General features: G+C 44.7%; 1 protein-coding gene across 17 annotated transcripts in view; it reads left to right on the top strand.

Moving 5' to 3' along the window:
* SPECC1 (sperm antigen with calponin homology and coiled-coil domains 1) overlaps nt 1-27,963 on the top strand; it is a 283,955-nt gene that overhangs the window by 56,513 nt on the left and 199,479 nt on the right. For 2 of the 17 annotated variants that reach the window (XR_011523693.1, XM_070563542.1), the window contains exon 1: nt 7,100-7,532. The exons of 14 other annotated variants lie outside the window; for them this stretch is intronic. The gene's annotated coding sequence lies outside the window, so the exon portion shown is untranslated. Of the gene's footprint in view, nt 1-7,064; nt 7,533-27,963 lie in introns of those variants that run through there. One more of the 17 variants, XM_008538639.2, reaches the window with a different exon arrangement.

Raw genomic sequence — 27,963 nt, 5'->3', positions numbered from 1 at the left:
GCATCCTCACACAGCCAAGAGGGAAGCCAATGTGAGTGACAGCTGGATGGATGGCATTAGAAGCAGAGGGTGGCCAGTGTTGGGGTGGGAGGACAGCAGGGAGGGTCCATCCCTTGAGCTAGACACACCTCGTGGCTATGTGACTTCTCAGGGTTCCTTTAGGTGTGTGTATTCAGCTGGCACTATAGTAATGCTTTTTAAAATGAAAAGATATCAGTGTGTTGTAACTGGTAAGCTGACCAAACGTCTTGTTCCTAGCCATGCATTTACAGGGAGAGCCTGGCTTTACCTTTTCTTAGGGAGGATGTGATGAACCGTGTCTCACAGCTGGTAGGAAGGGCAACTTCACTAACCACCCCTCTCCAGTGTGGTGTGCCTCCCTCTGTAATTACTTCTCTCTGTGTAATCTCCTACAGTGAAATTTTATGCTTTAGAACTAAATTAAAAAGTCATCTAAAGAGATGGTTTGGTTAACATAGAAAAGTCAAGTTCCTCTTAGTAGGAATGAGTGTTTATTGTGAGGCTTTACAGATATTTACAAAGAAGAACAATATATTTCTATACTACATGCTTATGTCAAATTTTATTTAGTATATTCGCATATTCGTTATGACCTGCTAACCCAGCAGATAAAACAATTTCTGTTTATATTTGTTTTCTGGTAATAAACACTGAATCTTGCTGGCTAGATGAAACTTAGAAACCCATGAAGATTTTTCACCTTTTTTGCCTCTGGGCATGTGCCCTTTCATCTGCATGGCAACATTCTCTTGGGTATCTCTCTGCTGTAATATAGGAGTCCTAAGGACTCTCACTCTGACAGTCTTTGCAAAAATTAGTCAAACATCTGTTTGAAACCTATTCAGAATCACTTTCATCTTTTGGCTTTGTCCTAGTTATTTTTAGGGTTGATAAATTTATTTTCCAAGAACAAAACAGAGCATTTTTAGGCTTTGATTTTTGGCTAAGATTTAGGAAATTCTGTTCAGTGGAGAACTGGCAGGTTTCCCACTGAGGCCCTTGTGAGCTTAGCCAGCACAGTGGTTGCCTTCAGCGCTGGTCTGGAGTCGTTGATTCAGCTCCTGGAGCCAGACCACCCGATCCTGTGCAGCCTCCATGCAAATGAACCCCTCAACGTGCCATTGTAGTCCAGCACCTTACTCTGTTCTGAGAGAATTCATGAGTAAAAGATTTCATAGTCCCTGCAAAGGAAGTTTCTTCCAGGGTTTAATTATTTCTATGATTAAGAAAGCCTTTCTTGGGTCTGCAGTACAAGCCATCAAGTCATAGTGTCTGATGCTATCAGAATACATAATTTTGTTATGCTTAAATAGTGTTTTTAAAATTATAAAATTGTGCAGGAGCTGGCCCCGTTGCCGAATGGTTAAGTTCTCACGTTCCACTGCAGGCAGCCCAGTGTTTTGTTGGTTCGAGTCCTGGGCACGGACATGGCACTGCTCATCAAACCACGCTGAGGCAGCATCCCACATGCCACAACTAGAAGGACCCACAACGAAGAATATACAACTATGTACTGGAGGAGCTTTGGGGAGAAAAAGGAAAAAATAAAATCTTTAAAAAAAAGTTATAAAATTGTTACATGTGCATTGCAACTGGTGTAGAAAATCTTAAAAGCATAAAGAAAATTAGAACTTCCCATTATCCCACCACCCAGAGATAACCATCCCTTTTTTTGTGATTTATTTTATTTTTTAAAATTTTGTTTTATTGTGGTAAGCACTTAACATGATATCTACTTTCTCAAATTTTTAAGCATGGGATACGTTATTGTTGATTATAGCTACAATGTTGCACAGCAGATCCCTGGAGCCTGTTGGTGTTGCTTGACTCAAACTTTATGCCTATTGATTAGTAACTCCTGATTTCTCTCTCCCTTAGCCCCTGGCAACCATCATTCCATTCTTTGATTCTATGAACTTGACTATTTTAGATACTTCATATAAGTGGAATCATGCAGTGTTTGTTTTTCTGTGACTGCCTTATTTCACTCAGCATAATGTCCTCAGGGTTCATCCATATTTCAGAATTTCCTTCTTTTTTTTTAAGGCTGAATAGTATTTCATTGTATGTATATACCACATCTTTTTTTCTTTTTTTTAAGGAAGATTAACCCTGACCTAACATCCACTGCCAATCCGCCTCTCTTTTCTGAGGACAGCTGGCCCTGAGCTAACATCTGTGCCCATCTTCCTCTACTTTATACATGGGATGCCTACCACAGCGTGGCTTGCCAGGTGGTGCCGTGTCTGCACCCAGGATCTGAACCAGCGAACCCGGGCAGGCAAAGCGAAATGTGTGCACTTAACCACTGTGCCACTGGGCCGACCCCTATATACCACATCTTATTTATCCATTCATCTGTCAATTGACATTTAGGTTGATTCCACATCTTGGATATTGTGAATAGTGCTGCAATGAACATAGGAATGCTAATATCTCTTAGAGATCCTGATTTCAATTCTTTTGGATAAATACCCAGAAGTAGGATTGCTAGATCGTATGATAGTTCTATTTTTAATGTTTTGAGGAACTTCCCTACTCTTTTATGTAGTGGCTGCACCATTTTGCATTTTCACCAACGGTGTACAAGGGTTCCAGTATCTTCACATCCTCACCAACACTTACCTTTTTTTTTTTTTTTCTTGAGGAAGATTAGCCCAGGGCAGATTTTATCTTGGTAGTAAGTAGTAAGTAATACTTGAATTCATACAATACATTTACATGAGAATTGTTTGATTACTAAAAATTGTAATTATTGAATTTATTGGTAATATGTTTAACATCAGGTGGGTTATATGCCAGAGACACAGGGACAGCCTTGAATGATGTAATGTAGTGTCTTGAGGGGTAGCTTTCAAGTCTGAGTTCTAAGGGGAAATCTGAGGAAGAGGAGAAATTCTACGGAATGTGTGAACCTAACTAACCACTGTGCCACCGGGTGGGCCCCTAACTACTCACTCTTAAAAATGTCTTATAGGGGCCGGCCCCGTGGTGCAGCGGTTAGGTTTGCACAGTCTGCTTCTCGGCGGCCCGGGGTTCACTGGTTCGGATCCCGGGTGCGGACATGGCACTGCTTGGCAAAAGCCATGCTGTGGTAGGCGTCCCACGTATTAAAGTAGAGGAAGATGGGCATGGATGTGAGCTCAGGGCCAGTCTTCCTCAGCAAAAAGAGGATTGGCAGCAGTTAACTCAGGGCGAATCTTCCTCAAAAAAAAAATAATAATGTCTTACAGTACAGTATTTGGATTGTTCATTGCAAGTGTATAGAAATAAAATTGATTTTTCTATATTGATCTTGTACCCAACAACCTTGCTGAACAAGTTTATTAGCTCTGTTTTGTTGTTATGCATTCCTTAGGATTTTCTACATTCAAGATCATGTCCTCTGCTAATAGAGGTAGTTTTGCTTTCTTACCAATCTGCATGCCTTTTCTTTTCTTTTTCTTGCCTGATTTCCCTGGCTAAAGACTTCAGCACAATGTTGACTAGAAGTGGTGGGAGCAGAGACACCCTTATCTTGTTTCTGATCGCAGGGGAGAGCTTTCAGCTTTTCACCATTAGGTATGAAGTTGCTGGTTGGGTGTTTTGTGTGGTCCTTTGTCAGGTTGAGGAATTTCTGTTTTAGTCCTAGTTTGTTGAGTGTTTTTGTCATGAAAGTGCATTGGATTTTGTCAAATGCTTTTCTGCATCTATTCAATCATTTGAGTTTGTCCTTTGTTGGTGAATATGGTGTATTAAATTGACTGATTGTCATATGTTGGACCAACCTTGAATTCCTGGGATAAATCCCACTTGGTCATGGTGTACAATCCTTTCCATATGTAGCTAGATTTGGTTTGTAGTATTTTGTTGAGGATTTTTGCATCTATATCATAGGGAATAGTGGTATAGTATCACTTTTTTTTGGTGAGGAAGATTGGCCCTGAGCTAACATCTGTGGCAATCTTCCTCTATTTTATATGTAGGATGCTGCCACAACATGACTTGATGAGTGGTGTCTAGGTGTATGCCCGGGAACCGAACTCATGAACCTGGGGCTGCCAAAGTGGAGTGCACGAACGTAACCACTACGCCACTAGGCTGGCCCCTAGTATCACTTATAATGGCTGCATAATGTTTAATTATGTGGATGTACCATAACCTAGCCAATTAGACTTTTAATTATTTCCTTTGTAGTCATCATCGTTATTATCAAGGATAAACTCATAACTCTTGCACTTACTGCTTCATATTCATTCATGATTATTTTCATAGGATATGTTCCTACAAATGGAATAACTGAACCAATGGTTATGCACAGATGCTTGTCTGATCTTATCACTGGCGTTTACATTTTGGTTATAGTGGTTTTTTTATTTGCAGAGTTCTTTGATCTTTCAAGTAGTCAAATCTGTTTTCCTTGATGCATTCTGCGTGTGCGTCTGGGCTCAAGGGGCCTTTCTCGTCTTGTTTGGAGATATAATCTCCTCTGTTGTCTTCTAGTTTTATAATGCTTCTTTTTTTCCCTCCACTTAAAGCTTTATTCCATCAAAATTCATTTTGGAACATGTTGTGAGGTGGGAGTCTATGTCTTCTTTTTCTTTTCCAAATAGCCAGTTTTCCCAATGCCATTTAAAAAAAATAATCTATTTGTCCTCAGATTAGTAATGCCATTTTTATCATTATCCAAATTCTTATGTTTGGGCTTTATTATGATTCATTGATAATCTTTCTATTCCTGAACCATACCATTGTAATTATTTTACTTTTCTGGCCTATTTTAATATCTTGCGGTACAAATCCCCTTTCATTATTTTTTTCAAGAATTTTCTTCTCGGGGCTGGCCTGGTGGTGTAGTGGTTAAGTTCACATGCTCTTTGCTTCAGTGGCCTGGGGTTCACAGGTTCGGATCCCAGGCACAGACATACATGCAACTCATCAAGTCATGCTGTGGCGATGACCCACATACAAAACAGGGGAAGTCTGGCACAGATGTTAGTTCAGTGACAATCTTCCTCACCAAAAAAAAAAAAAAAAATTTTTTTCTTCTATAGAGAAGAATGAATTATTTTGCCAGATGAATTTCAGAATAATTTTACAAAGATTTTCTTCACACTTCTAATCCTATTAGAATTTTTATTGGAATTACAATACATTTATAAAATTATTTTGTGGAGAAGGAATATCTAATTGGAAGATGATGGTATGTTTTTCATCCAGTCCTCTTTTTTTTTTTTAATATATATATTTTTACAGATTTTATTTTTCCTTCTTCTCCCGAAAGCCCCCGGTACATAGTTGTATGTTTTTAGTTGTAGGTCCTTCTAGTTGTGGCATGTGGGACACTGCCTCAGTGTGCCTTCATGAGTGGTGCCATATCTGCGCCCAGGATCCGAACTGCCAAAACCCTGGGCCGCCCAAGCAGAGTGCATGAACTTAACTGCTTGTCCACGGGGCCAGCCTCTAGTCCTCTTTTTTGTCCTTCGGTAAAATGTTATCGATTTTTGGGGAGGTGACTACAATTTTCTTAGCAGGTTCATTCATAGATATTTTATACATGTTTTTGCTTTGTGAGTAGCATTTGTTTAGCAAGCAATAACTTATTTAATTGTATTATTTTATTACACAATTTAATACTTACTTGTTTTAGAAAATTTTGATGATACAATGTGAATTTAAAAGATAAATGACCCACAATCCCAGAGATCAACCACTGTTAACATTTTGTGTATATCCTCTATTAATAAATTTACAGTCTAATTGGGAAGCCTTAGTAATACAAGGCATTAGTGGGTGGCCGGCTTGTGCTTCCTTGTCTGCCTGGCGTTGCTTTGCTTTTGGGAACTGCTCTTCTGACAGCTAGTGGGGCTGCCAGTCACCCAGGCCCCTCTCCCCAGCCACTGCGTTGGACAGTGTGTCACTCTGGGGTTCTTTTCTGAGGAGTGCCTCTCTTCTTCTGAGATCTTGTGTGCTAACCTGGAATGCTCCTGGGAAAGGCTTTCCCATCCCAAGAGCGCTTGTGTTTGAATGAAGAGAATTTAGGGAAGCAGAGCCTGGAGGTGATGCAAAACAGATTCCTGATGACATTTGAACCTCTAGGTCTCGCTGGCTTAAAGCCAGCTTGAATTCATCCCTTGAATTTCCAGTTAGTCAAGCCCATAAATCTGCTAATCTGCTTAAGAGGGTTGGGTTGGAGTTCTGTCACTTGCAGAGTCCCGACCACTACCGCCTCCTGTGCCTGTGCCGCCGTGCCATGTGCTGGAGGAACCCAGATGAGTTAGGTCCTGCGTGCTCCCGACCCCCCGGGAGGGTGGCTGTTCCTCAATGAGAACAGATCTCATGCATTGTGCCTCTGGCTTTCTTCAAGGCAAAGAGGAAGGGCCACCAAAGGTGGCAGCGTTTGCCAGGGGGACATGGGGCCACAGTGTAATAACACCCCTGGCAGGGGAAGCCAGCTCTAAGCTGCCTGACCACAGCTTGTTGCTGTGGTCTGTCATTAGAAAGGCAGAGTCTGCGTATGTGGGGGATGGAATTATAGTGACCCCGGGGGAGTCAGTGTCACTGCAGCTCCGCAGTCTCGTCCCATCTGCTCAGTAAGAGCTCTCTGCCGTGTAAGAGCTGCTTGGCTGCTTTTCACACCTATTAGCAAGTAAAATAGTAATTACAATCCAGCTCGTGTCCATGACTAAGCTCAGCCTAGCCCTGATGACTCCAGTTCTTGGCGAATGTGGCTATAACACATGTAGCTTGTTTACCTTCACAGATTTCTTCCATATATCTTTGCTGGCCGATGTATTTGTTCCGTGTTGCAGCAGATCTCATTGTTATTGGGGCTTGTAGGCCACCTGTTGTAGCAGGGGACGTGGACCCCAGGTTTTATGAGAGTACTCATGTGGTTTTGGAGCTCTCTGAATTCAAAATCAGGTATGAAAATATTTATTCAGAATGCAAAAGAAATTGCAACAAATTACTGGAGCCTTGCCGATCCAGATGCCTCCCCTCCAAGATCACTTGAGTCAGCTTATCAGAACCTCCTGCTTTGAAATGCTTCCTGATTGTAACCTGACTTGCCCATCCCACCCAGAACTTTCTACAACTCACAGGCCATGCCGAGCAAGGAGCCCTGAGGTTTCAGGGAGGACTCACCTCTAACGAGCAGACTGGCTGTTTTTCCTTCTGTTTGATATCTCAGGGAGCAATAAGCAAGAAACTAGTCAGCCCATATCTTTAAATCCTTATGTTTTAGAGAGGTACAAATTAAGTATTCAGGAACGAGTAGGGTAGAAATGATTTTACACTTTGTGTGTGTGTGTTTGTGAGGGGGAGACACGGAGTGAGAGTGAGAGGCGGTCAGGAGCCCTGGAGAGAGAGCCCGCCTGCTTCGTGAGGGAAGTGTTGCTCAAGTGCTCGCTGCCCCGGCCGCTGGAGTGTGGTTTTCCTGCCTGGCCAGCACCAAACCCCAGAATAGCGCGGCTGCCTGGCTGATTGAGGCCAGCAGCTCCCGAGAAGCAGAAGGAGCAGAAAGTTTTGCAGTAAGTACATATTGGTTGTTCTTTAAGATGGGGATGGAAAATCTTAGAAGAGCAGCTCTATCTGGGCAAGAGTTTTTCTGCTTTAGGTGTAATGTCCTGCGTACCCAGGGGCTCCTGATGCGACTAAGGCATTATTAATACATTCTTCTGTGGTTTGTGGACTAGATAAGTTAGTGCTACATGCATTCTTTTTTGGGTTAAAAATAGATTTGAAACTCATCTTCTGACATCCTGAAAAAATAGTCTTTTCTCACTGCCTGTCATTTTTTTCAACTTGAAAAGTAAGGATAATTAATGCCAACTTCAAGTTAAATGTATGAAGTTCTTTGGAAAAGAAACCCTCTCTGCGGGTACTAATTACTAGTAGTGTGGAGATCTATTTTCACAACCAAGATGAATAGGGCTGCTTCTGTGCATTCTTTTCACCAAGTGTGGGAAGTCTAAAAGCCTGTCGAGAGAACTGCCCACTCGACTGGTTCTTAGCCCCCCGAAGATTCTAGAGCCTTCTCCCCTTGAAGATCAGCACTGTGGAGTGTGCCCTCCCATCTTGCAGAGAGCCTGATAATGTCTCAGTGCTTAATATCTGGGCCAAACATTGTGCTCATGAGGCCTGGGTGGCAGAACTTCAAAGATGTGACAAAGATAAAGGCTTTTCTAGGAAGTTACTTATTATATGGTTTCTGTTTAGACAGTGTTTGGCCCAACCCCCCTGGCAAAGGGCTCAAGCTACTGAAATATCTCTTCACTGCTCTCTTTTCTAGACATTAAGGTTTTGGTTTTTATTTCCTTTTTCTACAGAGTCTAATTTCTTATTAGAATAAAATATTTAGCTCAGCGATGCCAGAAGTCCATACTTTAAGTTTAGTCCAGAAATAAAATTTTTCCCCCTTTGATTAGAATGCAGAGGTAAAGACATGCATTTATTGTTTCTACTGTAGTGCCCACTAATACGGCTCCATTTTGTTCCTTTACAGCTCACTTCCAAAGACTCTGTATTTTTACACGGTTCTGGTTTAGCATAGCCGTTTCACTTCCTTTAATCTTCCCCTTGCCAAGTGAGTTTACGTGTAAGTGTTGTCTCAGCGGGAGAAACTCACAAAAGTAGAGGGAGTACAAAATTAACACCACCACACTTTCATCTGAAAAAGACCACTACGTGTGAAGTATCTTCCTCATTTCAATTTTATTTTTCAAACACTTCAACGTATTTTTAAAGGATGAAAACAACATTTGTGAGTGCTGGCTGTGTGACCTGTACAGCAGTCGAGTTCTTCACAGGTGTTATCTCCTTTGATTCTCACAGTACAGTGAGGATCTCTCCCATGAGGGGGCTATATTTATGGTCTTCGCTTTATAGGTGCGGAAGCTGAGGCATAGAAAGGTTATGTGACTTGGCCAAGGTCAGACTGACCAGTGGGTGGAGTGGTCCAGCCGGGATTGGAACTGGGGTCTTTCTAAATCCAGAGTAAGGTTAGAAATTAGAAAAAATACTGACTCAATCCTGTGCCCTAAAACAACTTAAAATTTCTATATTTCTTTCTACCTGTATGGCTAGATATTATGGCATAAGGTTTTTTTTTATATTATTCATTTCACAATTATTTTAATGGTGTATAATGTTCTAGTAAGGGATGTTACCATAAATTACTTAACTACTCCCTGTTCCTGAAAACTGGGTTGCTTTTCTTTTGTTTGGTTTTTGCTATTATAAATAATACCTCAGTAACTATCTTGTCCATATAATTTTTCAGATGTTTTTGGATTATATCTGTAGAATAGATTCTCAGACTGGATTTACTGGGTGAAAGGGGGTGTGAACATTTTAATGGTGCTTGGTGTATGTTGCTAAATTACTTTCTATCAACACTCTGTATGAGAGCACCAGTTAAATTTCATCCATTCCACCATTGACAGTATCATAAAAGAAAGAATAGGCCAAACAGAACCCCTTTTTTGCAATTTTCCTTTTCTTTTAATATAGTTAAGCTGAACTTTTTTCATGTTTGTTTATAAGTTGTACTTTCTCTTTTGCTCATTTATCTGATAGGATCTTAATGCTTTTTTTTTGCTAATTTGTATGGGTTTTTAATAAGATTTATTCACCATATTTTTGTCAGTTATTTTTCCCAGCCTATTGTTTACCCTTTTTAAGTGAATTTTTTAAAAATATGCAGCCATTTAACATTTTCACGTGATAAAATCTGTCAATTTTTTTCTAATTCTTCTTAGAGTTCTAAATTATCCTCTTTAAAAGATTTTTTCCTTCTAGTTTTCACTTTGGTGGTTGATATGAAAAGTGGATTTAAAGTAACTTAAAGAAAAAACACTGTGGGCTGGCCTGGTGGCACAGCAGTTAAGTTTGTGTGTTCCAATTCAGTGGCCCAGGGTTCACCGGTGCAGATCCTGGGTGCGGACCTACACACTACTTATCAAGCCATGCTGTGGCAGGCATCCCACATATAAAGTAGAGGAAGATGGGCACGGATGTTAGCTCAGGGCCAGTCTTCCTCAGCAAAAAAGAGGAGCATTGGCAGCAGATGTTAGCTCAGGGCTAATCTTCGTCAAAACAAACAAACAAACAAAAAACAGATAAACAGTTTTCCCAATATCATTTATGAGCAATCTTTATGTTCTCTAATATTTTATAATTTTATCTTTTTACACCTTCAGCTTTTCTTTGTTAAAAGATTTTTCTGGATATCTGTTCTATTTATAGGAGCTAACTATTTCTGTGCCATTATCACAGTGTGTTAATTTTTGTTGTTGTATACTATATAGAGAGAATGAGTTGTGTGGAGTAATACTGAGTCAAAATAAAGTATTGTTAAGAGCATGGGGGCCGGCCCTGTGGCTGAGTGGTTAAGTTCTCACACTCCGCTTCGGCAGCTCAGGGTTTCTTTCGCCAGTTCAGATCCTGGGCACCGACATGGCATGGTTCATCAGGCCATGCTGAGGTGGCATCCCACATGCCACTACCAGAAGGACCTACAACTGGAATATATGACTATGTGCTGGGGAGAAGAAGAAAAAAAAAAGAAGAAGAAGATTGGCAACAGATGTTAGCTCAAGGCCAATCTTTTTTTAAAAAAAAAAAAGGAGCATGGGCCTTGGAGGCAGATTGCTCAGTCTTAACTTCTCTGTCCCTTCCTCTAATTTGTAAAACGGGGATGGTAATAGTGTCCACTCCATGGATTGTTGGGGTGAGGAAATAAAACCTAAATTTAGGGGCCGGCTCCGTGGCCGAGTGGTCAAGTTTGCGTGCTCTGCTGCGGCGGCCCAGGGTTCGGATCCTGGGTGTGGACATGGCACCGCTTGTCAGGCCATGTTGAGGCGGCGTCCCACATCCCACAACTAGAAGGACCTGCAACTAAGATATACAACTGTGTACGGGGGGTTTTGGGGAGATAAAGCAGAAAAAAAAACCCTAAATTAAAAAAAAACACTGAAAAAGTATTTGATGGATATAGATATGTATAGAGAATATTTGATGTACACATATGTGTATTTTATATACATAAATGTGCATTATATATATTTCTTATATAGAGTCAAGTGTGTCATTTTTCTTTTTATGGCTTAAGACAACTTTTCATGTTGGGTTTCATTCTTGGGAGACAGAAAGAATGACATATTTGACTCTGTATACGTTAGGAAACTTGGTACCTTGAAAGACAGGCAAGTGACAGAGAGAGATATGTGCAGCACACATACCTCAGAGGATTACTATCCATTATAGATGAAGAATCCCCAAAAATCAATTAGAAAAAGACAGACACACAAAGGAAAACTGGGCAAAAGCAATTTACAAACAGCAACTTATATTTATTTTTATAAACAGGCAGTTCACAGAAGAAGAAATACAGATGGCCAGTAAACATGTAGGGTTCAAGCTCAGTAAGAGTCATGGAAATGCAGGTGCAGATAAGGAAATATCCTTTCCCCTGAAACAGATTGGCAAAAATTGAAAACATAGGGGCTGGCCCCGTGGCTGAGTGGTTAAGTTCGCTCGCTCCGCTGCAGGTGGCCCAGTGTTTCGTTGGTTCGAATCCTGGGTGCGGACATGGCACTGCTCATCAAACCACGCTGAGGCAGCGTCCCACATGCCACAACTAGAAGGACCCACAACGAAGAATATACAGCTATGTACCGGGGGGCTTTGGGGAGAAAAAGGAAAAAAATAAAATCTTTAAAAAAAAAAAATTGAAAACATAAATAACATCCAGCATCAAAGAGAACATACGGCGATGGCACTGGCAGTCACCACCGATAGGAGCAGCAATTAGTAAAGCTTGTCTGTATGGCGATTTTACAAAATCTACCAAAATGTAAAATATCTGTACCTGTAATGTGTCTTAGAAAAGTACTGTACATATTTTCAAGTAAGCATAATCATATTTACGTTAAAATTTCATTATGTTAAGAAACCTAAACTATATGTTTTTATCTGTATGTACATAAAAATTCATTTTAAAGAAGTACTGGATATGTAGTATCAAGCTGTTTACTGTGTTCTCTGGGGAGGGAACCAGAATTAGAGTAGGGTTTCTCATCTTTTGCCAGATGTTCTTCTGTGCTTGAATTTTTTCTGAGTCTACAGTCACAAAAAAATTTATGTAAAATAAATAAATAAATAGATGTGTTTCCAGCCCCACAGGCAATAAACTTCTAGGGAGCAGGACCCTGGGGTGTAGAGGCTTGGCGTTGGGGAAGTACACGACAAACGTTAGGATGAGAGAACTTTTGGGGGGCAGTGTTTGAACATTCCGTACAGATTTTAACTTATGTTTTAGGGAAAAAAGCAAGGAACTTGTTGAGAAAAATCAACCCAAGAGGCACAGAGAAGAGGTTGCTTCATTGACGAACACTGACCTCTTCCTAGCTCCTGCCCCTGTTCTCACGTGGTGTGCAGGCTGCCCCCGCCCCCGGCGTGGCTCTTAAACCCCACCCCTACTCACTGTGCCCCTCACCTTCCTTCTCATCTGGTGCTCCTTATCTCCATTTTAAAAAGCCGTCATCCAATATTCAAAATAGCCATTTGTCCAGTTATTCGTCCAGCAGATATCTAGCACCTGGAGTCAGCCAGGCAGTATGCTAGGCCCTGCAGAGACAAGGGTGAGCAGGAGAGAGAATGTGCCGGCCTGTGGGAGCAGCAAACGTGTTAATGAATTAGTCCTCACTGACTGTGAGCATTGCTTGATGGAGAGTGACAGAAGAGAGCTCCTTTAGATGGGTGTTCAGGAGGGGGCAACCGGACTGCAGCTATTCTAAGAAGAGGATGGGTGGGACGTGGCATCCTCTTTGAGGCCCCCTCCCCCTTGGCCACATCCAACCAGGTGGAACCTCTTGCTAATTCCATCACTCCGGTCTCTTGCATTCCATCCCTTTCTCTCCACATCTACTGCCATTTCTTCATTCCTTTCACTGGGACCACTGTTTCCAAGATTTTAGTCATTTAATTCTCTTTTCACAGTTTTTGCCATAGTCAACCACCATCACTTACTCATTGAATATCCTAAAACTGACCTACATTATTAACATATTTTAAAAAGGAAATTTTGTGACTTACTTTAAATGAGAAACAACGAAAATAATGCTGAATTTTCAAATTAAAATAAAAAGCTATCAGTAATGAAGACAGAACTCTTCAACATGGTCTCTAAAGGCCTATGGGGTTGCTTTGCTCACAGAAGGATGCTATTTATAGAAGGAAATGTATTAGGTTTGGATGTTTAGCCAACAGAAAGTGACTCTATTGTCAGTGAATTCAGGGAGGATGCTGCAGGAAAGAGATGAGACAAAGGAGACTGGAGAGCATTTATTTATTCGGTGCAATCGTAAGAGTGAGGTAAGCTGGGAACACATGACAACCTAGGGGAACAGGGGGTCCCTCTGAGACAGACTACGGGAGACACACCTGGTGCCACAGTACTGGCCCTTCTGATAATGAGGAAAGCTGCGAGTGCTTGAAGGAAGTGATTTAACTAGTAGCCCCTTGGGGAAAGCCAGCAGAGGAGTTGGAGAGAGTTTCTGCAATAGATAAAGAACAGATCCTAGGGGACGATCTGGGTCTTAAATAAAAGTCTTTACTGAGCCTGGGGCCTTGAGAACCTCTCTGGCACCCTCTGCCTCTGGGGACCTGTTGTTCTCATTGACGAGATCTGAGCATAAGGGTTTCCAGAGTCCTGGCTTCACCTGTGCTACCTGGGAACCTTTGCTACATGGGAGGAGCCCGACAGCAGCTTCTGTGGATCGGCTTGGGCTGCTGAGCATTGGGCATTTCCTTGGACATCACCACGGAGGGCGGGGCCCAGCTGACGGGATCAGGGCAGAGAGGAGTGGCTGGCAGGAGCCCTCCTTGTGCTCCTGCTCTCCAGCCTGTGTCATGAGGCTCCCCATTGCCTCACCCTTCAGCTGCAGTGTCCTCGAGTTCCCCATACTTGCTTTCCCGCTCCGCCGTGGTATCCCTCCCTTACCTTGCCTTCCCACTGCCTGGTGATGTTCTCTCCCCCTGTTCACCTAGTTAATGCCTGTTATCCTGGGAATGTCTTTTCCTCAGGGAACCTTCTTGGGCTTTCCTCCCTGACTTGGTCACACATTCCCTGGAGGATAAACTCCTACACACCGTGTTCCTCTCGTTAGTAGTTCTGTGCAGTTGGAACCTTGTATTTTCAGGACCATGTGATAGGCCCCTGCTCTAGACCCTGAACCCCAGGTGAGCGGGGATGGTATTCGTGTTTGCTCACCCCTGTTTGTGGTGCCTCCCGCAGCGCCTGAGACACAGCTGGTGCTCCAGAGGGTTTGTTGGGGAACAAATGAATGGAACAGTCCCCCGGTGTTTGATTGTATGAACGAGTGAATTCCCACGATTCCTTTGGGGCCTGACTTTCCTATTCCCAGTGAGGCGAAGGGCAGAGAATGAAGGGGAGCAGCTGGAGAGGAGGCTGGGTCATGGGGACGTGCATGTGAACTGTGGTAGGGGCTTGGATTTTATTCCAAGGTGTATGGGGCCCACTGGAAGATTTTGAGCAAAGGAGTGACAAGATCTGACCTGTGTTTTAAAAGGAGCACTGTGGACAGGGGCAAGCGAAGGTCAGAAGAGGATCCAGGTAGACTTGGGGTATATCCTGACCACAGAGCCAATGGCATATGGCCATTCTGGTCATCAGGATCCCATTATTTGTTGCCCTGATGAATGCTCTGACTTTTGCTAAAAGAGCCACGGTGTCGTCCTGAGTTTCTCACATTAAAATTCGTACAGAACTTCTAAATTAACAGATGTTTGCTGTCCCTGAAAGCCACTGCAGGCGCCCCGTGGCTTGTGTGCCCGGCTTGGGACAAGCAGTGGCCGCGGCTTCCAGCCCTTCCCCGCCGGGCCTGCCCGAGGATCGCCTGGCCCTGCCAGCCCCCTGCTGCCTTCAGTCCCAGACAATACTGAGTTACCACCAGTCACAGAAGGAAGAAGCTTGTGGCCTGCGGAGTAAAGTCTAGGCTCCTTATCCTGGCTTTCAGGACCTTTATAGTCTGCTGCCGACCCTTTCTCCAGGGCTGTTTTTGCTCTGCTTCCCACAACGCTCGTGCACTGCTGCCAAACCAAACCGCTCCAGTGCACACGCCCTGTAATTGCGCCTTCCCTGCCCTGGGGTGTGCTTCTCACCTGGAATGCCCTCTCTTCCAGTGTCGGCGTATCGACTCCTCCCATCCTTCGGAGCTGTGTTAGTTTTCTGGGGCCGCCATAATGAAGTACCACAGACTGAGGGGCTTAAACACAGAAATTAGTTTTCTCACAGTTCTGGAGCTCGAAGTCCAAGATCAAGGTGCTGGCAGGGTTGGAGCCTTCTGAGGCCTCCCTCCTTGGCTTGAAGATGGCCGTCATCTCCCTGTGTCCTCACATGGTCTTTTCTCTGTGCGTGTCATGTCCTAATGTCCTCTTCTCATAAGGACACCAGTCATTGGATTAGGGCTCACCCCGATGACCTCATTTTACCTTAATTACCTCTTTAAAGGCTCTGTCTCCAAATACTGCACAGTCACATTCTGAGGTCCGGGGGGTTAGGACTTCAACATATGAATTCTGAAGGGACACAGTTCAGTTCATAATGAGAGTCCAGCTCAAATACCACTTTTTCCTCCAGCGTCTCCCTGTTCTCATGTGTCATAGCCCTTTAGTGGACTTCTTTCTAACACTATGTTCTTTGATATTCATTCATTTGTTTGAAATACCCAGAAACACTTACTGAGCACCTTTTGTGTGCCAGGGGTCCTCTTGATGCTGGGCATCCAGAGGCGAAAAATATGGTGCCCACCCTGGATTCTTAGGTAAGAAACAGACAAAATAATTATAGCAACTGCAATGCAGTGTGACAGATGCCCATCTTCAGAGGAGGGGCGTCAACCAGTGCTGGTCAGAGTGAGTAGAAAGCTTCCTGCGTCAGGGGATGCTTCAGCTTAGCCTTGAATGGTGAATAGGAGTTAACGGGCTGAGAGAGTGGGGGGAGTGTTGCAGCCAGAAGGGATGGCGTGTGTGAGGCCTGGAGTTGCAAGGGATCATTGTGCTTTCAAGGAGCTGCGATGGTCCACTGACTGTCCACTGTGGAGCAGGTCTCTGCAGTGGGTGTGTAAAGAGAATGGTAAGAGCTGCAGCTGGAGAATGGGGCTGGGGGGTGGGTGCGAGGTCAAGAGAAGCATAGGGAGTTTGGTCTTTATCCAGAGAGGGGTGGTGAAAGGTACTAAGCAGGGTAGGGACATGAGTGGGTTATGTGCTTTAGAAAGCCTGCTAGCAGCGTGGTGGCAGACAGTGGCTGTGGCCCTGACTCTAGGTAGGGAAACGAATGGTAATTCTGATCCCAATGATGACGTGAAGCACTGGAAATAAAAAGCAAAGGAAGATCCGGGAGAGATTTTTGGAATCAGAGTGACAAGACTTGTTGACGGGCTAGATATATAGGGGGTGAGGGACAGCAACAAGATCATCATTAGGTTCCTAGATTCTGAGTGTTGGGGAATGCCCCCATTTTGAATGTGCAATTCGATGACTTTTGCTAAATGTATATACTCACAGAACCACCACTATGATCAGGATATTGCACATTTGCATCACCTCAAAAAGTTCCCTTTGTGTCCCTTTACAGAAAGTCCGGGTCCCAGCCCACCCACCCTGCCTGCTTGCCGCTAGCAAACACTGATCAGCTTTCTGACACTCTACATTATTGTTGTCTCTTCTAGAATTTCATATCAATGGAACCGTATATTATGTAGGATTTTGTGTCTGGTTTCTTTCACTCAGCTTTCTCTGCTTTTGAGATTCGTCCGTGTTGTTCTATATATTGATAGTTCATTCTTTTTTATTGACAGATAAGGATGTATTACAATTAGATGGTCCATTCACACCTGTCCGTGTGTGTGTGTGCATGTGCGTGTGTGTATGTGGTGCTTCTATACAAATCCTCTGGCCATTTAAGAAGATAAGTCCTAAGCTTAGCTGATCAGAGTCATCCTGGGAGCTTATTAAAAATTTAGAAGCAGGACTCAGCCTTGATGGACTGAATCAGGATCCTAGGGAGTGAACGCCAGGCATGTGTGTTTTTCATCAGCCTTGCAGGTGACTTTGGTCAGCCAGGTCGGGGAACTGCTGCTCCAGGTGACTACCCCGGGAACAGTGGCTGTGGGGTTACAACCTGCCTGCCCTGTTTGCTTTTCACTAAGAGACTATCCAGTCTGAACTCCTGGGTGGTATTCTCCTTTCTGAGTACTGACCGGACCAACTTTACCAGCTACAGGTCACCCTGGCCATTTATTGTTTCATTAATTCACCAAACAGAAAATTTCTGAGCATCTACCACATGTAAGGCCTTGATCTAGATGCTGTGCATAAACGAGAAAGTGAATCAGAGTTGGTACGTTAGTTAGTTGGAGAGATGTGATGATATCGACATACACAGTCAGACAGAAGAAGGTGATAAATGTAAGAGACACATAGATAAAATGCTTGGAATTTAGAGGTACATCAAATAATTTCCAACTTTTTGTGGGTGTGGGGAAGTGGTAGTCAGATGAGGTTACAGAAGAAGTAACATTTGATCTGGGGCTTGAAGGGCAGATCAGATTTGTGCATAAGGGAAGTGAGGGTGGGAAAGGGCAGACCAGGCAGAGGGAACATGAGGAAAATGAGAATAAAGGCATGGAGCTGGGCAAGTCCCTTGCTGCTGGGGGCATGGAAGGCCAGCTTGACTGGAGCGTGGAAAGTGTAGGGGGAAGGGAAATGAGGTTGGCCAGGTGGGCCTGGCCGATGCCGGGAGCCTTAGATTGCATTCGTTCAGTCCACTTGAGCTTTGACTAATGTGTCATGTGTGTAACCACCAACATAGTCAAGATTTACAACAGTTCTGTCACCCCCAGAATTCCCTCCTGCCTCTTAATAGACAGCCCCTCTGATGTGTGCTTGCCAACACACCAAGAAGTTAAGTCAGTTCTGACACTGTCTACCTGGAGTTCCCAGAGACCCCACAGGTTAAGGGCTCAGTCCTTCAAGCCTGCCCCCTCCCTACACCCCCCCCCCCCCCCCCCGCTTCAAACGCTAATCTCAAGTCCAGGTTCCAGCTGTGATTCTGACCAACTTGCTGTAAATCGGAGGTTCCCATGACCCCCTCCTCAGGTTGGATTAATTCTCTAGAGTGGCTCACAGAACTCAGAAAAGCATTTACATGCTTTCCCCCATTTATTATAAAAGATATTACAAAGGATACAGATGAGCAGCCAGGTGAAGAGGTACTTAGGGTGAGCTTCCAAGCCCTGGTAACCACTGAGCTCTCTTCTGTCCCTATAGTGTTGCCTTTTCCAGAATAAATGGAATCATCTAGTAGGTAGCTTTTGAGTTTGGCTTCTTTCACTTAGCATAATGCATTTAAAATTCATCCACCGTTTTGCGTCTATCATTAGTTCATTCTTTTTTTACTGATGCGTAGTCTTTCATTATGTGGACACTCCACAGTTTATCCGCTCACCGCTGAAGGGCAGTCAGGCTGTTTCCAGTTTTTGCTGTTATGAACCAAGCCTGCAAATCAAGCTGTTATGAACATTCACATTACAAACGTTGGTGTGAACACGAGTTTTCGTTTCTCTTGGGTAAATACTGAGGAATAGGATTACTGGGTTGTAGAAGTGCATGTTTAATTTTGTGAGGAAGGGCTACACTGTTTTGCAAAGCAGATGTATTATTTTGCATTTCCACCAGCAAAGAATGAGAGTTCCAGTTGGTCCAGGTCCATTCCAGTAGGTATGTAGTAATATCTCCTTTTGGTTTCCTTCTCATTTGCTTGATGACTAATGATGTTGAGCATCTTTTCACGTGCTTATTTGCCATCTGAGAATACCTTCTTGGGTACAGTCTTCATTTAAATCTTTGACCATTTTTTATTGAGTTGTGTGTTTTGTTATTATTGAAGTATGGAAGTTCTTTATAAATTCAAGAATCAAGTCCTTTTTCAGTTTTGCATTTTATAGATGCTTCAATTTCCAATCTGTGGCTTGTCTTTTCACTGTTTTGACAATGTCTTTTGAAGAGCAGAAGTTTTAAATTTTGAAAAAGTCCAACTTATCAGTTAAAATTTTTTTTTGTTTTATGGATCCTACTTTTAGTGTTGTATCTAAGAAGGCTTTGCCTAACTCAAGGTCACAAAGACTTTCTCCTAGCAGTTTTCTAGTTTTGTTTCAGTTTACATTTAGGTCGATGACCCATCTTTACCTAATGTTTATTATGGATCAGACACTGGGCCCAGAGCTGTGGAACCACAGAAGAATGAGAAAGAGTCCTTTGCTCAAGGAGTTGGGGGGCGGGAGACAAACCAGTCAACAGAATGTTAGGCTGGTGTAAGAGGTGCTGTGGGCGCTCATCGTGGTGAGGAAGCAGGACTGTTCCCTGGAAAGGGGCAGGAAAGAGTATCACAGGACTGTAGAAGTGAGGTTGAAAGTGGGAATGGGGGTGGGAGGCCCTTTGTTCTGGGCGTGGAGCGGCTTTGGGGAGGCCTGGAAGCTAACTGGTAGAGCAGCTGCCCCTCATTTGCTGCACTGGCATCTGAGTGCAAGGCGCTGGGCACAAGTGGGCAGAGCACGCAGTGTGCCTTACCCCAGAGCAGAGACGGTAGGGGTGGCTTTAGGCCATGGTTTATGCCGTGTTCTTTGAGGAACTGGGGACCGTCTTTCGTCACTGAAAGTCAGAGGCGTCTGTATCACAAAGAGCCCATCCTTAGGGGGCAGCAAGGTGCTGTTCCATAGTTGTCTCCAGCTCCCACCCTAGGGACAGGTCACAGAGCCGTTGCTGTAGTGCTGTTCCTTGTGGATTTACTCCTGAGGACCATGCAAGGCACATGTAATGACAAGGTAATCCCAGGAGGGGCCTGCAATATTATCCCTCATATCTGCGGCTATTGTATATATTTAAAACAATAATGCTAGACCCATTTTATGCTGCGGAGAGGTAGGTCATATTCCAGGCACTGAATAAATTAACCCTGCAAAGCACAGCAACTGCTTTCATGGGCCAGCTGGCACCACAGGAAAATAGCTGAAGCCTGTGAATTAGAAAGGAGTATTTCAGGAATGTGAAAAAAGAAATCAGCTGTATTCAGTGATTTACTTAATCCGGTAACAATAAGGAAATCCAGAGCAATGGCAGACTCAGCCTGTGCGAGGGGACAGACTTTGCTCGTTACTCAGAGGGGGTGTCCACCATGACTCTGGGGCAACCAGGGTGACAGTGCAGGCAGGAGTTAGGTCCCTGCACCCTCTGCATCTGTAGAAGCTCCAGGAAAGTTCTCTCTTCCCCTCTTTTCTTTCTGGTGGTCCCAGGAGTGAACGCAGACTGCTGACGGCTCAGCTCCTATGCAACCTCTCCCTTCTCGCTCCCCTGCTCCCCTCTCTCCATCCCCTGGGCCCTTTCTGGGATGGCTTCTGTTGTCGTGCCTTGTGCACCCAAGGCCTCACCGCTCACTCTCCTGCAGACACCTCTCCACAGCTCCTGGGGCCACAGATGGGAGCCTGGCCCTTGCACACTGCTACCTTCTCCACCCCACTGGGCCCCGAAACCGCCAGGGTTTCTTTGTAGCTGGGAACTGCCAGAGAGCCAAGTATTCAGTACATCCCCAGAGACGTGGTGGATATGTGGGGAGACCTCAGAATTTCTTGAATTTGCTCAGAATTTCAGTGTTGTTTTGATGGCCCTATTCCTACCTGCCTCCCTGGTCCCTTAGGGGATGAGAGTTCTCCCAGGAGGCTCTTTAGTTTCTCAGACAGATGGACTGCCAGGGGCCCTCCCCAGCTGGCCTCCTGACATGTCTGGGCCGCACACTCAATGTGGTTGGGATCCAGTTGAGACCCTGCTATTCTGAACTCTTCAAGCTCTCATGACTTAGGGCTGCCTTTTCAGAATAATGTCATCATTATAGAAAATTCTCTTCTACCTGATGGCTGTCCTTCGTTAGTCTGTCAGAAACCACAGGACTCTGATGGTACCATATCAGAGGAGAAGACCGCCATCTTTGAGCAAGAAGCAAGAGAGAAACCGGAGTCCAGTCTTGTTTTTTTCCCTATATATATTCTTTATTTTGCCAAGCTCAAAATTTACTTTGCTTTTTAAATTGGTTGTTCCCTGACTCCCCACCCCGACATCCATACACGCTGACAGAAACTAGTCGAGACAACTTGGGCATTTGTCAGGTGAACCCCTCCCTTGGCATCCTGAAGGCGCCTGTCTCTGACGTGAGATGCAGGTAAGTGATGAGGAACCAGTAGAGAGGAGTACATATCTTTCAGAGGGAAGAGAAAGTCAGAAATCGGGATAAAGTATTAAAGGGGAAAGGAGCCATTGAGGAAGTCCCGTCACGTAACTCGTGGACGTTGCTGGCTGGAGAGCTCGTTACTGTGATAAAGGACTGTGATGGCGTGGAAGCGTTAACACCACCGCTCTCTGAATCAGAAGAGGGGGTGTGGGGGGTTCTTCCACCACCGTTCTTGAGTTGTTAAAGCCACTTTCTCAGCAAGGGGCCTTGAGATGACCCTCTGTGGTTTCTCTTGAGTCGCATTTGCAGTATAGATAGTGTGGCACATGGAGGCTGCCTCTCCCGAGGGTGCAGAGCTGGTGCTGGCTTCTTCCTTGCTTGTGTTTTCCTTGGGCAGAAGGCCAGCGTAGTGAAGTACGTTGAGCAAAGGGGGGCAGTGGATGTGGTGAAGGGATCTACCTCTCCCCCCGTGGTCAGTGGCTCTCGTCATGGAGGGTCTCTTTTTGCACCCATGCTCAGCAGTGCTGGGGAAGAGAATTTGTGCCCTCCCTCCTGGGTCTCCGTAATGCAAGTGCACTGCAGGGTGTCGGTGGAGGGCACAGGGGTTCTGCTGGGTGGGTGGGGCAGTTCTTGCATTGTTTCTAGAGGAAATAGAACAGAATGAGTCAGAACTGGTCTGCCTGTTGGCTTGGAATCAGAGCCACTGACATCATAGAGTTTTGCCCTTGGTGCCACCTGACTTAGGGGCCTCAGTTAGGAACAAAGAAACAGAAAAGGTTAGATAAAAGACAAGGTACTTAGACTTGATACTTTAAATTATTGGGTCCCTAAGTCTGTGGTTACCATCAGCTACCACTTATAACAAAGCGTCTAACATAAATCCATTTATTATTGTTTCAGTTAAGACATCTGAAATGTTAAACCATAAAAATGTAAAGTATTATTTACTATTACTGTGAAACTAGGATGTATACCAAAAATTTAAAACGACATCCTTCAGGAATAAATTCAGGAAATGAGGTGAAGCAGTAGATGATTTTAGAGATTTGGTGTTGAATAATTCTAGGAACTGTTTCTCAAGTTATAAGTTAATGAGATTAATTTTTGTTGTACTCACGTTTATACATAACATGTGTATTATTTTCAAGGTAATAAGGCTGGAAGGCTCTATGATATCAATGGGGTTCTCATCCTGAAAGCAATTTTGGGGTTGGATTTTTTTCCCGATTGTTTGGAGACATTTATAAGTCCTACAGGAAAAGGATTGTCATTGTTTTATAGTTCTGTGTTATATTTGCCCATTAGTTCAGCATCTACTTAGTGAATGATGCCCGTTTGCAGGGCCCTGTGCTGGGGCCTGTGTGCTTGCCTGATGAGGGAGGGGCAGGCAGATACCTGCAGGCATTTCTTCAGTGGAAGGCAGAATCTAAATATTTACTAGCTAAAATTTCTTGAGCACCTGCTATGTGCCAGGCCCAGTGTAAATACTGGGTACATCATGGTGAACAGACTTTCGAAAGCTCATCTGGGGTTGTCACTCCGTGCTCAAATCCCTTCATTTTAACTTATTTTTAAGCTAACATTTATGAACACCGACTGCATGCCCAGCACGGAGCTTCCATGGTGGTGAGGGAGGCAGATAGTCAATGATGGATAATCAATGACAGATAGTCTTAGTTTGGTAATAAAGGTTCTGAAGAAATGAACGGGGCTGCGGGGTGGGCTGGGAGAGCTGCTCTACACAGTGGAAGGAGAAGACCTCTCGGAAGAAGTGCTCTTGAGCAGAGACCAGCTGAGGGGAAAGGAGCCCACTGTGTGAAGAGCGGGAGCAAATTCCAGGCAGAGGGAGCAGTGAGTGCAAAGCCCTTGGTTGGGAACCGGCGTGTTCAGGGAGCTGGAAGCAGCTCCAGTGACAAAGCACAGTGAGCGGGGGAGCTCCTGCCAGTGAGGTGGGTGGGGCTAGACTCAAAGAGACTGTCCCAGCCTGCAGTATCCAGGTGGGAGATGGGAGTGGCTCGGATGGGAGCAGGCTGCAGATCTGGACAGAGAAGTTCCGGAGGAGGGAAGAGAGCCACAGAATTTTCTGGAGCCTAAGAGGTGGGAGCATCAGAAAGGGGATAGAGCACTCACAGAGGGAGGGCCCGGAGGAAGGTCTTGGAGTGAATGCCCCAAGATGAGAACCATGAGCTCGCTGGCCACGTGGGGAAGAATCAGGTTTGACTACACAGCAGCGTAAGTGGCGAGTGTGGCTTGGCTGAGCTCAGCTGGGCAGTCCTTTATTTTGGAGCAAGGAGGAGCAGTGGGCCCAGGCTGGGGTGCACGGCCTGAAATGGTGCTGCTTGGTCCTCATCAGGGAAGTTAGCAAACTCCTTGGTCTCAGTTGACATTGACTGTAAAGTGTGGGTGACAACAGCCACCTCGTGGGCAGTCGGGAGCACTAGAGAAAGTAACCTCTGGAAATCGCTGGATGTCCTGCTGGCACGTAGTTGGTGTTCACAAATGTTAGCTTAACAATAAGTTAAAATGAAGGGGTTTGAGCACAGAGTGACAATCCCAGATGAGCCTTCGGGAGTCATCAGGAATTGGGGAGAGCTTCCGCCCAGGTCTGCGTGGGCCCTTTTGGGAGGGCTCTCCAGGAAACGGCCGGAGTCTGATCCCCCAGTCTGGGCCCTGTGGCTTTGAGACATGGGGGGCCCCAGGGAGGAGTCCTCGGTGCTTCTGCGGTTTCGAGTCTGGGAGAGCGCAAGAAAGGTGGTGCTGATAATAGAAATGGGGAAGTCGGGGGAGGCGGTGCTCCTGCAGGGTCTGTGCCGTGCGCTGTGCTAGGGCTGGCGGAGGTGGGCATATGCCGGGAGGCCGCCCCCTGCGAAAGGCTCAAAGGCCAGCTGCGAGCAGGGTAGTCAGCAGACAAGTCTCAGAGTCCTGTGGGCCCCTCGACTCGGGGAAGTGTCTAGGGGGAGACACTTGAGCTCACTTCAGAGGTGGCATTGAACTTAGCCAGGCCAAGAGGGCAGGGCGGCTGTCCCGAGCCTCCTCTGTTTGCTTCTCCACGTCTCCTCTCATCTCTCTCCACCGGCTCCTGGACACTGTCAGTGGGCTCCCTGCCTCCCCAGTGAGCCAGTGAGCAGCAGATTGGAGGGAGGGGGAGAATGAGTTCGAGGCATTTCTTGCCCCAGCTCCCTCCCAACTGACTCTCCATGGGTTGGTTGCATTTCACTACTGAAGGCCACGGCTTCTGTCTCTCAGTCCAGCTCTCTCTGGGATCCAGCTGCTTCCTCCCCTGACTCCTGCAGGCTGAGGGGTGATAATGGTCCTGGCCTGAGGGTTCTGCACCTTCCCTTGTTGCTCCTCCAAACCCTGCCCACACCCTTGTAAAGGGTTCCTTTCTGAGCTGCCCTGTTGCCCAGCTGATGTCCCAGGCAGAGGCAGGGCGTGTGCAAGGGCCCAGACCTGGGGCTGAATAAATAATATGCCTCAAGATACTTCCGCCTCAGTAGATATGCAAGTCTCCAGCTCCCTCCTACACTACAGTTTTTGTTTTGTTTTTCTTATCACATTTTTAAAAATTGTGGTAAAATATACATACTATGAAGTTTGTCGTCTTAACTGTTTTTGAGTGTTCAGTTCAGTGACATTGAGTACATTCACTTTGTTGTGCAACCGTCACCACCATGCGTTCACAGAACTGTTTTCATCTTACAAACCTTAAACTCTCCCCATGAACAATAACTCCCATCCCCTCTCTCCCCGGCCCCTGGCACCCACCATTCTACTTTCTGTCTCTCTGAACTTGACTACTTTAGGTACGTCATGTAAGTGGAATCATACAGGATTTGTCTTTTTCTGACTACTTTATTTCACTTAGTATAATGTCCTCAAGGTTGTAGCATGTATCAAATTTCCTTCCTTTTTAAGGCTTAATAATATTCCGCTGGATATATATACCACATCCATGCATTCCATGTGTTTTGTTTATCCATTCATCTATCAATGGATGCTTGGGTTACTTCTACCTTTTGGCTATTGTAAATAATGCTGCTATGAGCATGGGTATACAAGTATCTCTTTGAGACCCTGTTTTCAATTATTTGGGCATATATGTAGAAGAAGACTTGCTGGATCATATGATAATTCTAGTTTTGATTTTGGTTTTTTTGCTGAGGCAGATTTACCCTAAGCTAATATCTGTTGCTACTCTTCCTCTTTTTGTATGTGAGCTGCTGCCCACAGCATGGCCACTGACAGACAAGTGGGGTAGGTCTACGCCCAGGAACTGAACCTGGGCTGCTGACGCAGAGCATGCTGAACTTAACCAGTAGGCCGCCAGGACTGGGCCTCTATTTTTGATTTTTTGAGAAATGGCCATGTCGTTTTCCATAGCAGCTACACCATTTTACATTCCCTGTAACAGTACACAAGGGTCCCAGTTTCTCCACATCCTCACCAACATTTGTTATTTCCTGTCTTTTTTAAATAGTAACCATCCTAATGGGTATGATGTGGTATCTCATTGTGGTTTTGATTTGCATTTCCCTAATGATTAGTGATGTCGAACATCTTTTCATGTACTTACTGGCCATTTATATATCCTCTTTGGAGAAATGTCTGTTCAAGTCCTTTGTTTTTAAATCAGGGTTGCTTTTGTTGTTGAATTGTGGGAGTTCTTTCAATATTCTGGACATTAACCCTATCTTAGTGTGCTCGAGCTGCCACAACAAAATATCGCAGACTGAGTGGCTTAAACAACAGAAACTTATTTCTCACTGTTCTGGAGGCTGGGGTCCCAGGTCGGGGTGCTGGGCTGATTTGCTTCCCTGTGAGGGCTCTGGCCTGGCCTGCAGAGGGCTGCCTTCCTCCTGTGTCTCAAGTGGGCTTTCTTTGGTGCGTGCACATGGGTGAGGTTTCCCTCTTTTCCTCTTCTAGTAAGACCACCAATCCTATTGAATTGGGACCCCACCCTTGTGACCTCATTTCATCTTCATTTACCTCCTAAAAGCCCTGTCTCCAAATGCAGTCGCACTGGGGACTGGGGCTTCAGCAGAGGAATTTGGGAGGGGACACAATTCGGTCCATAGAAAACTGCGTATCAGATAAATGATTTGCAAATATTTTCTCCCATTTCATGAGTTGCCTTTTCACTTTGTTCGTTGTGACTTTCGATGTGCAAAAGTTTTTAATTTTGATGTCCAAATTATCTATTTTTTCTTTTGTTGCCTGTGCTTTTGGTGTCATATCTAAGAATTCATTGCCAAATCCAATGCCAGGAAGCTTTTCCCTGTGTTTTCTTCTAAGAGTTTAACAGTTTTAGCTCTTAATTTAGGTCTTTGATCCATTTTGAGTTAAATTTTGTTGATGGTGTAAGGTAAGGGTCCAACTTCAATCTTTTGAATGTGGATGTCCAGTTTTCCCAGCACCATTTGTTGAAAAGACTGTCCTTCCCCATTGAATAGTCTTGGCACTGCACTGTAGTTTTTATTCTTAGTTACTCTTCAATAGATCTTTTAAAACTATTTCTGTAGAAAGAGCTCTTGAAGTATTTTATTTCTGTCTCCTCTTCTCCTGCCTTGGCTCATTCACTTTTAGTTCTTTGATGTGAGGCCACATTATAGGTAAGGAGATAACTGCTGATTAGTGGCCATCCAGCTCTTTGGGATGCTGGCTTCTTGCTTCAGCTTTGGTGACAGAAGGATGGCCCCATTGTGATTCTGAGCCTGTGGTCGCAATATAGCTCCCAGGTTACAGCCTCTCTCTAGGGTCCGTGTTTCATATTTAGTTTCTTAACTCCTCTTCTGTTTCTTATTCCAGATTACACTCTCTTATCGATCTCTGCCTTGTGGCAGTGTTTCATAGTTTCTGCAAGTTCTTATTCCATTTTCAAAGTATGTTTTCAGGATTGAGGTGGTGTGGTTAGTGATGTACGAATGTTCTTTTCCATTTAGATTTTCTTTGTCGCTTCTGCTGATGGGATAAATGAATTTTAGTTTGCTGTTTTTCTTCTCATGCTGTGTGGAGATCTGTTCTTTTCTTTATTTACTGGGAAGGAATCTAAGACTAATGGGATGATTTTTCATCTCAGGACCACAGGAAATAATAAGCTTTGAAGAGTTTCCTGTGGCCTCTAGCTGAAGTCTAGGATTCCCTCGGCTGCTCCCAAACCAGATTTTCAGCGTTAACATTTCAGCAGTAGATGGGAAACAGACCAGGTGCCGGTCCAAGAACTAGTGTTTAACGACTCTCGTTCTTGCTCTGGAGCTGAGTTTCTCAACCTCAACTACTGACATTTTAGGCCAGATGCTCCTTTGTTGTAGGGGCTGCCCTTTGAATTGTAGAATGTCTAGCAGCAATCTCTGGCTCCACCCAGTAGCACCCCCAAAGTTGTGACAATCGAAAATGGCTCCACACATTGCCAAATATCTCCCAGGGGCAGAGTGATCCACCCACCCACACCCACCCCAGTTTATAGCCACTCCTGTTGAGGAGGTCAAGAGCAAACTCAGCCGTGTTCTAAAGAGCTCTAGCTAGCTGTTTGCAACATGTTGTTCACTTACATTCTGTTTCCTGCCGAGTCCCCTGGTGATTGAGCTATGTGAACATTCTTATTTTGTTAGTTCTCAGACTTGAATGCTTTAGCTTCCCGCTTCCTGGGGCTTATTGTAACT

The sequence above is a fragment of the Equus przewalskii genome, chromosome 10 (genome assembly GCF_037783145.1).
Source record: "Equus przewalskii isolate Varuska chromosome 10, EquPr2, whole genome shotgun sequence".
Lineage (NCBI taxonomy): Eukaryota > Metazoa > Chordata > Mammalia > Perissodactyla > Equidae > Equus > Equus przewalskii.
The sequence above is the reverse complement of the archived record's forward strand: the minus strand, read 5'-3'. Positions and strand labels throughout refer to the sequence as shown.